Consider the following 17,188-nt stretch of genomic DNA (forward strand, 5'->3'; position numbering starts at 1 on the left):
ACACAAATCCAGTTTGTAAATAAACAACTATTTGCAGTGTGACCAATGCAGCTCTGCTCTCAGTCAGAGTACTGCCTAGATACAATGTTGCATGGTAATGAGATTCGGTAACATTGGAGTTCCATTGAAATTACATTCCTCCTGCGTAGCAGGGTTAGTACAATCTAATCACATTCAACATTTCAAATTGATATTATTTAATTATTTAATTTTAACGATTGGGCATGTGAGAGGTACACACAGTGGGCGTGTCAACGCGCGTTTTGCTGTTTTGTTAACTTTTTCAAGGCACCAGTGAAAATCCCAGCTATGCTAAAGGTAAGTATAAACTAACCTAACCCCCCCTAACCCTCCCTTAGGGGTGCCTAACCCTAACCTCCCCCCAACTGCCTAACCCTAACCGCTCTGTAAGTGCCTAAACCTAACCCCCCCTTCCCCGCTGCCTACACCTAACCTCCTCCCGCGGGTGCCTAACCCCCCCTTCCCCTAGCCTAATCCTAGCCCTGCCAGGGGGGTGCCTAACCCTAAGTCCCCCCGGGAGCCCCTAACCTAACCCCAACCACCGCGCCTGGCGCCTGGCTTACCTTCAATCGGGATGCTGGGCGTCGGGCTCCCGGCGTAGGTCAAATGACAGGCATCGGGATTGCAACACCTGTCATTAGAATTAGACAGTCGGGATGTTGACGGTCGGCATTTAGGCCATCGGCATCCCGACTGCGTACCATCTTATGACCACAATAGTGCCCAAAATAATTTACCATTTAAGAAAAGTGCAAATTAGTATCCAAAATGCATTAGTATTCCAATAATGCACATTAATCATAAAGGAACACTCCAATAATGCTCAATTGGAATCAGGAATCAGCATTCCAATACAGCATATACATTTTTCTAGTTTTGGTGATACTGTGCCCACTGTAGAATCAGATTCCTATTCTTAGCTGTCAGGAGTGGAAACTGGCATGGTCTTCTGCTGCTGTAACCCATCCATTTCATATGCTGTACACTCAGGGATGCCCATCTGCATATTACTGTTGTATCATTATTTGAGTTACTGTCACATTCCTATCAACTAGTTTGGCCATTCTCCTCTGGTGTCTCATTAAACAATGCCCATTTCACACACAGAAACACATCGTTTTGTTTTGCACACCAATCTTTGCAAACTTTAGAGACTATTGAGTGTGAAGTCTCAGGAGATTAACAGGTACCCGAGCGCTCAAACAACCCTGTTTTACACCAACAGCCAAACCATCTGGCACCAACAATCAAAGTAACTTTTCTTCCTTTTTCTGGTGATTGCTCTGAACAACAACTGTCCCTCTTGACCATGTCTGAATGTTTTTATGCATTGAGTTGTTGCCACACAATTGACTAATTAGATACATGCATTACCAAGCTATCTGCTGCTATCGACTATCTGTTTCTTTTATATATATGTATTTCACTTTTTTATTTTTATTCTTTATATGCGGCCAACGGCTGCTCTTAACACTTCACTTTTCTTATTAGAGCGGTGCCTTGGGGTGGTTTAGCTGGGCTAGTTTGGCGGTGTCCTGCGCTCTGGATTTGAGCCCTAGTATGTTAGGGACCTGCCCGACAAGAGGTTACCCGGATATGGTGGGCAGGCCCATAACCTTGGCCAAGATTATGCCAAAAACCTCTACTGTATTTACTGCAAAATGTATTTATTTATATATAATCAGTTAATTTGGCGTTGTGCACCTGTATTTCTTCTTTGTGTATATATCAATGGTCTCCACAGGTAGCACCTCCAATTATATATATATATATATATATATATATATATATATGTCCAGAGTGTGCAGTCTGAGATCCATTTTCTTTCTTTACACAGAGGTAAGGAGGTAAGCACACTGCACTTTTGTAAACTGTGTTGATAGGTTTGTTTAAGGTTATTGCAAATATCATTTACTGTAAATCTTCCTTTACATTTACTTTTACAATACACATAACATCAAATCACATTACAATAACATTTGTATTTTTATTTTACAGGAACTCAGCAGCTCATGGAATCACTGGATGCATCTGGATCCCTGTGGAATCTCGAAGGTTAGTATATTTGGCAATTCCTCCAATCACTTCAAACATAACATTTACTCAATGTAATATTACTATTCTATATTCTGACTTAGCCATTAACGTTGTACTCTAACTTAGTATTACACTGCACTAATAACAATCAGGTAAGTAAAGTTCCCCCAATAAAAGTCTATTTATTGCCAGAAAGGTCGGGTTGGTGTACGTTGGTGATCACTTACTCTTACTCCTTTCTGTATTTGTTCACTAACTACTGTAGAAACTCCCAATAAGTTTAAGTCTGAATTACACTGCCAGTGACTTTTACTGTTGCTTAGTTTGGTTTGTGTCAGCTATTAGGTTATGATAAACAAATAAGTTAAAGTAGTAATTCGGGAGAGCTGTAAAAGATTAAAGTTGTTTCAATGTTGCAGCTCCAGGGAGTAGCTACAATTTTAACAGAGATTAACAGTCTAATAATGAGGGAGATGTATGAAGCCCAGAAGTGGTATCAGCGCACGTTATGTGCGCTGATACCACTTCTCCCCTATGTATGATCGGGGGTCTGGGCGGTAAATGACAGGGGCGTTATGCGCCCCTGTCATTATCGGCGCTGCTATCTACAAGATAGCAGAGCCGAGCGGCAGGGGCATGTTCGAACAGTCATACCGCATGACCGTTCGGCCGGCTGTAGCTGTCGTTATCGACAGCTACAGCCTGGCACTAGCCTATCCCCACAGCAGGGTCAGTGCTGTCCCTGCTGTGGCTGCTGCCGGCTCCAGGCTGCACACGGGGATCTTGCGATACTTGCAAGATCCCGCGCATGCTCAGTGGAGCCGGCCGGGAAAGAGACGCAGCGCATCAGCACTAGGCTGATGCATTGTGGTCTCTAACGGGTAGCGCCGGAGGGGGGAGTTAACGCTCCCGGAAGCAGAAAGCGTTATAGCGGCACTTAACGTGCCACTTTCATACATCTACCCCAATGTGTTATGGAGCATACACACAGTCAGATTTGTCAGATGTGTCAGATGAACGATTGAACGATCTGAACGATATGATGATGAACGATTTGACCAACGATTTGAACGATTTGAACTATGAACAATTTTTGACTGCATTAAAATTAATGGAATCGTCCAAATCTGGCAGCAAACACATCAGATGTCAGATATCGTTATCTGACCATCGGGAACGCACATCGTTCATGTCAGATATGTCAGATTTTTCTTCAGATATGAACGATTTTTTAAATCATTATTGTTCAGATCTGAAGAAAAATCTGACCGTGTGTATGCACCATTAGGCTGAACTCCCTTGCAAATGTAATCCTGTTGTCTATTTATACAGCCTTTTGAAACAGTGTAACAGTGTTATGCGGAGAGACTAATTCTACTTCTGGAATCAATCTTATCTCCCCCGGATCTGATCAGGTTACTGATTCAGGGGAATAGCCGGTCTAGTTGGATTCCCTGGATTTATATCAGTCACTCTCTCTCTGGGTCTAGGGCACACTAAACTATTAACCTGTTTTACTGCTTGCCGTAGGCTGCGTGTTATTAATCTGTTCTCTCTGGCAGCTCGGGGGAGCAATGACTGTTGGGGGTCTGAAGTGCGACTTTAGTGTGGTATCTCACCACCGGGGCTGGTTTCAGTACTCTACCCACCAGTTTAGAGTCTCTCTGTCTTAATCTGCCTTCCTCCAGATCCGCTCCGCCCAGCTCTCACTCCAGCCAATGAACCCCAAAGTTCCACCTATGCCGCACCTGTTCCGGTGGTTCCGCCTCTCAATTTTAATCAGTCGCAGTTGGAAAGGATACAGCGTTGACTCTCCAGTTCCAGCAATGTCCTCGGCACTATGTGTCCAGCTTTCTACCAGCTCCTGACTGTCCACGGCTTTTTGGACCTTCTTTCAGGTAACAGCGAGGTGAGGAGTCTCTCTCCCTGTCAAGCTCACCTCCAGAACTGCACAGTAGCCTCGCGTACAGGTCCTTGAAACTGCCTCCCTTCACTGTTGTCCAGAAGGCAGCAGGTCTCACTGGGCAGCCTCTGCCAGCAGGGGTGTATCTAGGGGTCTGAGAGCCCCTTGCAGAGTAAGGGACTGGCACCCCCCTCCCCCTGCTAGCAGTTAGTAAACCGACACCTCCTCACCCCTCCTTCATCGTCCGGCAGTGATGCACAGACTTTTGACAGACAGAACAGTGTGCTGTAAATAAAAATACACCTTACCTATATGGTGGTTTCTCTGCGATGTGGAACCTCTGAAGAAATTGGTCCTCCTTGGGCAGACAGTCTGTATTCACTATTCATGTAGGAAATCTCATTTATTTACCGGAAGATGCCTGTTTGTGTAGGAATATAACCAATGTCATCATCATACAACAGAGGTTCAATGAAACTCATTTCTCATGTCCCCTCCAGCCTCCTACCTGTGTCACTGCAGTCTCCTCCTCCGTGTCCAATTCATCCATGTGTCTTTCAAGCTATATGCCCCGTGTCTCTCAAGTCTTGTGCCCTGTGTCGCCTCCAGCCTCCTGCTCCATGTGTTACCTCCTCCAAGTCCCCACCAACGTTCTGCGTCTCCCCAACGTCCTGCCCAATGTCGTCTCCAGCTCTGTCACCTCCTGCCCCATGTCCCTTCTAGCTTTCTGTGTCATCTCCAGCCTGCTGCTTTCTGTATCACGTCCTGCCCCATGAATCCCCCATCCTCCTACTCCATTTTGCCTCCAGCTCACTGTGATATTCCAGTCTCCTGCCCCATTTCACTTGAGCTTCCTGGTCTTCTCCCCCCTCTGTATTTCCAGCCTCATGCCCCCACTTTATTTCCAGCCTCCTGCCCCCTCTGTATTTCCAGCCTCCTGCCCCCACTTTATTTCCAGCCTCCTGCCCCCTCTGTATTTCCAGCCTCCTGCCCCCTCTGTATTTCCAGCCTCCTGTCCCCTTGGTATTTCCAGCCTCCTGCCCCTTCTGTATTTCCAGCCTCCTGCCCCCTCTATATTTCCTGCCTCCAACCCTCTCTGTATTTCCAGCCTCTTGCACCCTCTGTATTTCCAGCCTCCTGCACCCACTTTATTTCCAGCCTCCTGCCCCCTCTGTATTTCCAGCCTCCTGCCCCTCTGTATTTCCAGCCTCTTTCCCCGCTCTGTCAATCTTGCCTCCACCACCTCCTGCCCCCTCTGTAATTTCAAGACTGCCCCGCCCCGCACAGTCTTACCAGCTTCCTTTCTGTCTCCAGTGCAGCCTGCATGGTCCTCTCTGTAGCCTGTGTGGGGCGTGACGTGCAATCTGGCTCCTGGCAGTCCCAGAGGTAGGAGGTGCTGTGACTGTCATGCCGCCGAGCACCATGGTCCTGCTCGGCGGTGCAGGGCACTCTGGGGCTGGAATGGAAGGGAGAGACAGGAAACGAGCCTGGGAGGGGGCGGAGCACATGGGGCAGACAGCGCAGCACTGCCCAGTCAGTGCCGCCACTGTAATTGTAAAGTGTATTAGTAGCGGTGTGCCCGTCAGGAACCGGGCACACCGCTGCCTGTAAACATGTAAAAAAACTAGTGCCCGTGATCGGGGGTTGTGGTGACCGGTTTCGCCCGCAGGACATGAGCGTTTATGGTGGCCACACCAGTTATGGCCCTGGACTGGCAATGTCGGGTGGCACCCCCCCACCGGCCGGTGCCCCTGGTGAAAGCCATCCCGGCCAATACAAAGCTACGCCCTTGTCTCCCAGCTCTGCTACCAGCAATTCAGAGCCGACCATTGTTGTTCCACTAAGTCACCCAGTGCAGCTTTCACCAGGCCAAATACTGTCTCAGCACTGTTCAATGGCCGGTGAGTCTCTATCCGAGTCCTGGATGCTTTCTGCTGGGACAGTGAGCTCGAACAGCCAACTGTCATTTTCAGTCAACTGTCCGTTCTGCCCGTGCACCCGCTTCTGCAGTTGTCCTCAATGTCCACTGTCACCAATGCCAAACAGTGCGGAGCCGCATGCACAGTGGCGGGCTGGGACGGGGGGCAGGGTGCCATCTGCCCCCCCGAGCCGGTGCAATTGTGCAGCACTAAGGCCGCCGCTGCGCTCTATGAGCATATACCAGTGACAGCCTGGGAAGTTCCTGTGCCTGCCTCCCGGCTGTCACTGTCAGGCTGCGCTGCAGCAGTGCAACTAGATCGAGAAGAGGCCAGCCCAGCAGATACAGACAGGCACTAGGGAAACTTAAAATGTGGTCCCCCGGAGGTATGTGCTGACCACATGTGTCAGCAGATACACTAATAGCTCAGATTCTGCAGGAAAAAGGGAGACACGGGAGGGTGGGCGGAGTCTTAGGGGACCACCTGCTGAGCCTGAGACGTTGAGAGATCAGTGCTTTCAAACAGGGGGGCGTGGTGTGGGTGGAGCTACTCCTGCCACGCCCACACCACACCCCTAGTATGGAGACACTGATGATCTCTCAATGTAATGCAGGCTCAGCAGGTGATCTCTCCCCCTGTGTGTTCTGTGTTAGGGGAGGGGGGGATCTATGTGTGGGTCAAGCACTGTGTCAGCATGGTGGGGGGAGAGCTGTGTGGGGGGTCCAGAGTGAGTGGGGAGAGTGTTTGTGTGAGGGGGATCTAAGTAAGGGGGAAGATCTTTGTGAGGTGGGGGTTCTGAGTGAGAGGGATCTGTATGGGTGCAGCACTGTATGTATGTGAGGAGGTGATCTCAGTGATTGGGGAGAGGTTTGTGGGGGGGTTCCTAGTCCCGATAATTATAATTTCTTGTCGCCAATATTGCACGTGTGTGTGTGTGTGTATACAGAATATAAATGGATATAATATGCACCATGCCAAACTCTAACTTGTCTCCGGGTGAATTGGATGAACTTACGCCGCTGGGTGCAGTGGTTGGATGTTGTATGACGCAATCAGTCAGTGTGAAGAGGAGCCGGTAAAGAAGCTGAGGAGCTGCAACCAGCGACACACAGCGCACGAGGCAGATGCTGGCAGTAATACTGTTGGCAGGACAGCTGGAAGAGAGGCAAGTGTGTTGTTGCTGGATGCTATAGGGGCGGGCTGCGCATGTGAGGCCATGGCATATACTAAGTCCTGACAGTGACAGTCGCACTGGCAGCCGTAGTCATCTCTCTCATGTCTGTGTGTGTCTTCCCTCCCTCCTGGCTCTCTAACATTTGTACTTTGTGAGGCGCTGCGGAACCCTTGTGGTGCCATATAAATTAAGGATAATAATAATATCCCCCTTCTGTCTCTATCAGCTGATATTATATTGTATATATAAAAAATAAAATATTGGTATGTATCCACAGTCTTTATACCCCCGAAATGTTTTACCTGCTCCATTTTTTCCTTTCCTTCCTCTATGTCAGTGGTTCTCAAACTTGGCCCTCGGGACCCCACACAGATCACGTTTTCCAGATCACCCAGCAGTTGCACAGGTGTATTCAGTACTCACTGACATATTTTAAAAGATCCACAAGTGGAGCTAATTATTTAAATTGAGATTCTGTGAGGAGACCTGGAAAACATGCACTGTTTGGGGTCCTGAGGACCGAGTTTGAGAACCTGTGCTCTATGTGCTCCCCAGATCCTATTTTCCTATTTGGAGTTGTTGCCTTTGTTTGCCAATTGGGTGCAGCCAAACAGAGGAAGCAAGGTTGAAATAAATGTAGTGTAGGGATATACATGTGCGCTGTGTGCCGTTAACTAAACTGAGGGCCTGAATCAGACCCGCTCGCAAGCGCATTACGCTTGCAAGCAGGTCGATTGTGGGCCAGTGTGCATGCGTGGCGTGCGTGAGCCCCAGAGCGAGCACAAAAAGCACTCGCTCCAGTGCTCGCATCCAAAAGGGGCGGCTGTCGATGTTGGGCAAATGGAGGCATTCCTGCAGGAACACCTGCCATTTGTGGGCGGCCCTACTGACATCACTCGTGATGTCAGTAGGTGGACTTCCTGCTCTATTAGAGCAGGAAGTCCACTGGGGTTTGCGGCAACGAGACCCTACCGCAAGGGTCTCGTCGCAATTCCAATGGTCGCGATGGTCTTGACCATCGCGACCATTACCTGACTGCCCGCTAAAGCTGTGGGTGGTCACCCACAGCTTAGCGAGCGGCCCGGAGGCTGGCTCAGAAAAAACAAGCGGCAGCCCTGATTCAGAGCGAGCGCTCGCATTTTGCGAGCTCCTCTGAATCAGGTCCTGAATTCCTTAACCACATACAGTCCCGCTGCTAAAGGAGCAGTTTAAAGAAAAAAAAATCTACATTCAGGAGTGCTTTAATGCACAGGCAGTGTGACTGCATACTGGCCTAATAAGAACAACTGAGAGAGGGGGTCAGAGGAATGTGACTCTCCCCTTACTTTGGCTGTCCTGGTGCTGATGATCCGTTTCATCAGCGCCGCTTTGTCAACAACGCCATAAGTCATTGCTGATGCCCATGTCTTGCTTAGCACACGGACATAATGCTTTTTTACAGAGGAAACCACCTTAGCAGGTGGGTATGGTTGTCCCCCGTGTAAGATATGGGCGGAAAGGCATAAAGCTATTACACTGCTTTCTGGTTTGGGTCCTCGGTGCACGTTGTGCATGCACAGCTGTTGGTCGGTGCATATGTCACTAGGGGCTACTGGAGAGGGATCCAGAGTACCCCTCTCTGGAAGAATTTGCTAAATAATAACCCATAGGCTACTATAAGATAATGGGCCTGATTCAGAAAGGAACACAGTTGCAAAGACGCATGCAATTGGTCGATTGTTGCGTTCTGCGCATGCATATGCATGAACTAGCAATTGTGTGGGAAACTGCATTTGCAGAGGCTATGCAGACCCAGAGCAGAGTGATTGACAGGAAGTGCCATTTGTGGGTGGTGACAGTGGTGGTCGGGCGAATGCAGGCGTGCTGGTGCGTTTCAACGCAGTTACATGGGCATGCATAAATTAGCTACTGCGATACCTGATGCCTCCTGAGGTCTCATAGCATGTGCAGTCTGGAGATGGCATTACCCTATCAGGGCCAAGCTCCTAAATGCTTCACAATATGCTAGTAGAAAACCCGGGGCCACTTACTTGTGTTTACCCCCCAGGCTGAAAGTTGCCAGCCAGCCCCTGCGCATGCATATACATTACATTATACTGTATTTAGACACTAGGGCATACTAGCATAAGTGGTAATCCCAGTTTCTGGGGTACCACCCAAGTGTCACATATCATCAATCAGCACAGTTTTCTGGAGCATCCTAGTACTGTACATCACATCACGACTAATACACATTTTCAGCAAATGCAAAAAAGACGCCTAGCACTATAAGATTAGTATGGGACCTGGCATGCCGAGAGGAGTTGTTTGGAGCGACTGCAGCAATGATATATGAGGACACATCTATATATTGTACAAGCTATATTTCGCCCCATTAGTAGGGGATTTCACCTTTGATACTCGCCTTATTTTAACAAAATTATTTTCCCAAATCTGTATCTTGCACCTCTATCAAATCCTGTGCTCTCCCTACTAGGGAAAGAATCATCATTTGGGACTATAGGACCCATATATATTTCTATACATTTTTCTCGTGTTTTCTATATATCTGTATTGAGTCAACATATTTTAGAAGCAAATTAATAAATGTTATGTCTTATATTTATCACCTTACTTATTCTGGAAATTAGAATTTGTGTCTTACCTATTCCGCTTGTTGTATAAAGATTACATAGACATAAGATGGAAGTAGAATCATAGAGGTAATAGAGGGCTTTGTACTGTTTATTTTAATTAAAAGGTTTTGTAAGCCTGTGTCCATAGGAAATTCCACCCTGTGCAGATCGGGCTGTGGGCCTGATTCAGACCCGGACGCAAGTGGCCGTTCGCTCGTTCGGCGTACGAGCGAAAAAATGTAAATTCAAGCGCACGCTCGTATGTTCGCTCACAGCTAATCTTCCGCCCCATAGTCTCCCAACCCCTCCACTAGCTAGCGAACGTTCGAAATAGCGACCGTCCATCTCCTCTTTGGTTGCAGGGAATGCTCGCACAAGTCACATCCGGAAGTGGCCCTGTCAGTTTTCGATTGCCTGCTATTTCATTCAGGAAACATACTTGAATCGATTAATAGCAATCACTATATTAATTAGCTTAATTGTTATTCACATGTTTGCAATCCTTTTTTTTTTTCAATGTCAATAAACTTTATTTATTATTGTTAGTGTGTGTCATTGCTTCCGCAGAATACGTACGGTTGGACCAAGGGGATGGTTTTTCAAAATTAAAAGTTTGTTTGAATGCTACTCTTGTTTAGCGTTTTTTTTCTAGCCCGATTTTTCATCTTTTTTATTAATATTTAAATTAGCTTACGCATGTCACTGCATCAAGCCTATCATAACTCACATTATATTTGTGAGGGTGTAGGTCACATGACTCATACAATAACCAATAGAATGCTTTTTGTTAATTTACAAAGTACATTAGCCAATCAAAATTTTTCTAGGCCCTTTATTAAAACTGTTTTGTGTAAAAAAAATCATTGCCATCATGAGAGCCGCAGCTTTTTGTAGATGTGAGCTCCTGGTCCTCACTGATGTGATGGACCGGAGAATCACACACCAGCCGCACCCCATCACTAACCTCCGCAAGCGGCTGGCCTACGCGGAGGTGCAGCGCCACCTGCGTAGGATTGGCTACCGCAGGAATATCGGCCAACTGGAGAGGAGGTGGTCCGATCTGGGGCGCAGATCCCCATGCCTGTTGGCCAATTTGCGTCAGCAAATCGAGGAAAGTAAGTGTTTTTTTAAATTATATTTAAAATGTAAGCATACCTGCATGTGCATGTTTCCCGTATAGCCCTGTTTCTTTATTTTGGACATACCTGCATGTGCATGTTTCCCGTATAGCCCTGTTTCTTTATTTTGGACATACCTGCATGTGCATGTTTCCTGTATAGCCCTGTTTCTTTATTTTGGACATACCTGCGTGTGCATGTTTCCCGTATAGCCCTGTTTCTTTATTTTGGACATACCTGCGTGTGCATGTTTACCGTATAGCCCTGTTTTTTTTTTTTTTTTTTTGGTGTGTAAATTTTGGAATAAAAATATTAAATATGTAATAATATAAATTTTTCGACATCATTTAGGGGCTGAGCGCAGACTACGACGTCTCCAACGTCACCAACGTCGGGCTCGTCCCCTATCCCCCACTCCCACCCAAACATCCTCTCCCCACTCTTCCCCAAATTCCACCTCCACCCCAGACCTGGCAGACCGTGAGGCCCCTCCCTCTCCTCACATTCCCAACCCTCCAACTTCACCCTCCCCTCCACCCTCCCTCTCTTTTCCTCACCCTCCCCTCCACCCCCCCTCTCTTTTCCTCACCCTCAACTTCCTCACAAATCACCCCTCCTCCATCCGTGCAGCACTGGCCCACCTCTGAGGAGGACGATTTCGGGGCTCCTGGCCCAGTCAGCATTATTCCCGGTATGTTTCCCTTTTAAACTATGGTTGCTTTTGCATTTTTTTGTTTTTTGGTGATGTTGTCCTTTGCCTGTGCAGTTCAAAATTGTAAAGTAGTTCTAATATTTTGGATATATATCTTTGTGAAACAATGTCTAGGATGTTTTCCCCTTACACATATGACACATGTCCAAACACTCATACTTGTGTCTTTCTTGTTTACGGTACCAACAAATGTAGTATTTTTGCGTAGTTGTCCCTATTTTTTGTGGATTTTTGATGTAAAATTTTTTTTTTTCTTAACAACAATCTTTGCGTTTGGCATTATTTTTGTTTTGTAGATTTTTTTTCACGTTTTTTTGTATAGTCTGATTTTTAAGTTGTTTGTTAACATATAAATTAAGGTGTCATTTTAGTAATCCCCACATTTTTTTAAACCCACAGAGGACCAGAGGCGTAACGAACAAATGTATGCAGGCTTGCAGAGCTTGAGGGGCCATGTAGTTGGCATGCTAGTGGTCTTGGATCATCTGTTGGCGCTCCTGCACCACTAATTTTTGTTTTTTCACTGAAATTTAAAAAAAATAAATAAAAGATATTTGGATTTATTTAAGTCTCATTCCTTGTCTGTAAATCTTAGATTGTTGAACCTTACATAAGTCAACTATTTTACCATGAGGTTTTAAGTAATGTAAATTGGAATGTAGAAAGCTCAAGTAAATATGTAAGCTGGCACATTAAACACCTAACAATACCAATAGGTTTGTTGAATTAACGGCAACAATAGTTTGTTCTTTTTTGGGGGTAACGTAAAAATTAAACCAAACCTGCTTAGGCCTACATTGGCAAACAGACTGATTCACCATAATACCTTTGGTGTTTGTTTTTAGCCACAAAGCAGGGTCAAAAACATTACAATTTAACACATTAAGCAAGTTTGCCTTTTTTGGACCAGGTTACACTTGCTTGTAATTTACCCAGGAAATGTTTGTTTAATGGTAAAAAAAGTTTAATGCACGCAAATAATAAACACCAAGTGATTTGTCACAATCAATTCACACAATGAAAACACACACAAAAATCCCAAACACACCCAAAACAACAAAAGTAAAACAACAATCAGGAATTGTTTGAAGAAGTAGCATGCCAACATGATTCCACAAATGAGACAAAGAAATCATTGTTCCCAAAGTTATATCCAATGTGTCCACATGAAGTCATTTTTGGGATCAGGTAGTAGGCATCGTTTTTTATGGTAATTCTATGGAATAAAAGAAAACAAACAAAAAAACAAAATTAAAATTGTACATTAAAATCTTACATATCTACATTGTGTCAATTAACTTAATTTTGGAAAATAATTACCTAAAAAATTTGGCCACAATGTCATCACGTATAGCCCCCCCACATACTGACCCCCGACCAACCTCAGGGGGGCCATCCTCAGACAAGGCATCCTCTGGCTGCATTGGGACACCACTCCTTATGGCGATGTTGTGAAATATCCCACACAGGACCACAAATTTCGAAACCATAGCCGGCAAATACATGAGCTCGCCACCAGAGCGGTGGAGGCATCTGAATCGGCCTTTTAAAAGGCCGATACAGCGCTCCACCACCTGCCTGGTGGCTGTAAGTGCGGAATTATACTCACTTTGTGGGCCTGGTGTGGGAACCAAATAAGGAGTGAGCAGCCAGGGCGTGCAAGGGTAACCACTGTCTACTGTGAAAATATAAAAACAAACATCAGAACCATTGTGTAACAAGCTTTGCATTGGTTTCAACAGAAGGTTTCAACTTACCCAGAAGCCACGCATCACCAGCTTGTAGGTTGTTTCATTTGTGCCAAATCCCTGATTGCCGGATGACGAAGGAATCATGTGCACTGCCGGGGAATTTGGCATTCAGGGACAGGATCTGGAGGGAGGCATCACATACCACCATTACATTCAGTGAATTAAAGTGCTTTCGGTTCCCTCAGGATCCTTGAAAAGGAGGATTGGGATATTCCCGCAACTATTCCCACAGTGGTTTGAAAGGATCCTGAGGCACAAAAATGTAACACCGATATTAATTGAGTAAGTGGTGGTATTGCTGTAGGACTGTCAATTTGCCGTTCAAGATCTCTCTCTATTAATGAGAGAGTGTCTATGATGATTTGTGGCGGCAGACGGTATCGCCTTAACACCTCATCATCTGGCATTCCAAAAAGGATGACACATGTTCTATATATCTGGGGCCTTGCACGCCTACGAGGCCTACTTCTGGGACGAAGTTGAGGTTGGTCGGGTTCCGGAACCATGGCCAATATAATATGATAATACGACCAACATCAACCTGAAATGGTAAGCCAGGTAGCTATTGTTTTAGACAAATGTGTAAAGAAAAATATACTTATCTTTTCTAAGAAATCCAAAGATGCTTACAGGCCTGGGACGTGTCATGTGCAGAACAACCTACATTTCAAAAGTAGAAAATATGTTTACGATTAATTAAATAAAATATGATTGGAAACAAATTTTTTTTTGTGAAAAAATAGAGAAGGGAGCACACATTAGTTCAGAAAATAGTACGCTACATTTAGTGGTAAGATGATTTTACATTGAAAAATTCTAAAAACATAATAGTACGCTACTTTTACAGTTAAATCAAGACACATTAGTTCGCAAAATAGTACGCTACTTATGCAGTTAAATCAAGACACATTAGTTCGCAAAATAGTACGCTCCTTTTACAGTTAAATCAAGACACATTAGTTCGCAAAATAGTACGCTACTTTTACAGTTAAATCAAGACACATTAGTTCGCAAAATAGTACGTAAATTTTACAGTTAAAACCACTCAAACATTAGTTTGCAAAATAGCACGCTACATTTAGTGGTAAGACATGATTGTTCCCAGAAAATAAACAACATTACTTAGCGAAACATATGCTAAGACCAACACATCGAATTTGTAAATTCATGAAACCAAAAACACTTACCAAAAACAGACAAATATCCCAAAGTTCAAAAACGTCACTGAGGCAATGCCAAAATAACTGTAAAACAACAAAAAAAAATTATTACAAACATTTTTAAACTATTTACTATTATTTTTTACGGTGGTTTTTTAAATTACTTACTCAAAAATTCAAATAAAAATAGCCAAACAATAAAAAAAAAAGCGAACGGAAAAGAAAGAAGTTAGAAAATAACCAAAATATCGCACAACAAAAGTCCTCCTTCTACTCAATAAGCCAACAATCCACTCCAGCGCAAAACCTCCAACAATCAACATGCCACATTGACTTGAGTCACACCAAGCCATAAATAGTCTTTATTTTCCCGCTCAAATTAAGGACAGACAATAGGAGCGCACAGTCAATGATGCGGCCGAATAATGCTGACGCATGTATAAAAACGTCACTGAAAACCCAAATCGGTCTGCTGTAGTGAGACCTGAAAGTCCAAAATGACTACAGAGCAGCAAAGCACTGGCCAAGAGGCGCCAGGTAAGCATTTCTCTTTTTTGGGCTAAAGGATTATGTTTAACAATAATTTTGGGAACATTTTACATTAAAAATTTTAATACCATTTTAAAAAAAGGTGTTGAGGATGCCATGGAAGAGGCTGCTTGGCCTAGTAGGCCAACTAAACAAAAAAAAAAAGGCAGCAACAATTCACAAGAAAGGAGATGGAGGGTTTGGTGCAAATGTGCATTGACAACCTGCCACAGGCAGCAAGGAATATGGGTGCAAGCCAGAAATGGAAAATGTGGGATGACATAGCCAGTGGTGTCAATAGGGTGGGTGATTTTGAACGTTCAACCCGGGAGGTCAAACGCCGGTACGTAAAAACTACATTTTAGTAAAAAGTGTTTACAGGTCCAAATACTGCAGGAATAATGCCAACTTTTTACCCCACAGATGGAGTGACTTCAAATATCGGCTTAAGCAAAAACTGGCTGATAGGGCTAGGCATGCAGGGGGGACAGGTGGGGGTCCCACTCCTGTGTCACTGGAGCTCACAGATTTGGAGGAGATGGCCCAGGGGTGTGTGCAGGAGGAGGAGGTGTTTGGCGTGTCGAACATGGATACCAAAATGCCAGACTTTGCGGCTCCTCATGTTGCCCCAGGTAAATGTTGTAATGTTAACAACTGTGTTTGGGACAATATCTAGACTATAATGTTACTCTTTTCTCTTTTTTCTCACAGAGACACAGGCGTATGAGTCTGCTCCAGAGGGGAGCTTTGGCCGCAGAATTTCTGCTGGCTCTGCAGGGGAGGAAGTAGTAGATCCAGCTGGGGACCCTGTGGCAGACAGTCCAGGGCATTCCCCCTCACAGGCAGTGGGCCTCCTCACTGATCTCAATATTAAAACGGATCAGCAGACCGAGATTCTGCAGAGGCTGGACGCCAGTCTGCTACGGGTGGCGGACGCCCTGGAGCAAAGTGCTGCGGCCAACGTGACCATAGCTAAGGCCCTGGCGGAAAATACTGGGGCCAACATGCGAATAGCAAATGCCCTGGAGCAGCTCGTTCGCCAGCACATGTTGGAGCCGGCCTCCCTTCCTGCCGGAACATCAGGACCCTCCACCTCTGGCACAACAACAGCCATCCCACCTAATGTGCCTAGCCCTATGCCTAGTCCAGAGCCCACAACATCTGCCTCTGGCCAGGCCAGCAGAAGGACATCCCGGACCTGTTCAGGCTCCTTCCCTAACCCGGCCAAACGGGCCAAAAGGCGATGACAGCACTGGCTAATTTTCCCACAATCCTTCTCTGTGTTTGCCCCATATTCCTTAATGCCCAAAACCTCCCTCTCCTTTCTTGTGAAATTTTTTATAATTTAGTTTGTTTGTGGATTTGAAATGCCACTTATTTTGTTTGTGTGTTTCTAAAATCATTTGTTATTTGTTTTTACGTTATCAAGTTTTTATTATTTCCCAAAAATTATGAAAAAAACAACAACAAAAAATAAAATACTGTTGAAAATCTGCACAATTCTATTGTTAATTTATTCAAAAACTGGTTAAAAGGTAATCCCGCAAACAAAATTACAAACAATACAACGGAAATCTAAACATTATTTTTGAATCAAAAAACCAAGGGTTAAAAACAATTTATGAGTTTTAATTAACACTTAGCAAAAAACAAAAGGACGATTGTTTTCTTGGCCCCTAAAAAATGATGAAAAAAAACCAAACATGCGTACAATATTGCTGCCCTAAAAAAAGAAAAAAAAAAAATTTGAAAAAACACGCAAATTTAAAATACATTTGTAAGCTAATTGATTGTCTAACCCAGAAATTAGCAGCTGAGTAGTTCACCTGCGTACGTTTTTTTGCTACTAAAAGAAGGCTATTTGCTAAACACCTTACAAGCATTTTTGCAATTCAAAACTGATTGTTTTTAAGGCCTCAATTGATAAATCGGAATACCATCGATGTGCCTCGGGAAGGACGAAGAGACCATCGTCATTGCGGTAGAGTATACCAGACCACAAGCTGAGCGAGCAGTTTTAATGGAAAGTGGATCAGACAGTGACGTAACACTTGTTCCATTCACATTGGCTGTTCGAATCAGATAATTTATGTACGCCCAAAAAACGCCTTGACACGCCTGCGTTTTAACATCTCCACCCCCGTCACCGCCCCAAAATGGACAGTTCTGTCAATCACATCTGACATGTCACTTCCTGTTAGCTATTTGACGAACGACTGAAAAAATGATCGCAATCAGCCGTACGTACAT

This window comes from Taudactylus pleione, unplaced genomic scaffold, assembly GCF_031769625.1.
Source record: "Taudactylus pleione unplaced genomic scaffold, aTauple2 ptg001607l, whole genome shotgun sequence".
NCBI classification, from domain to species: Eukaryota; Metazoa; Chordata; class Amphibia; order Anura; family Myobatrachidae; genus Taudactylus; species Taudactylus pleione.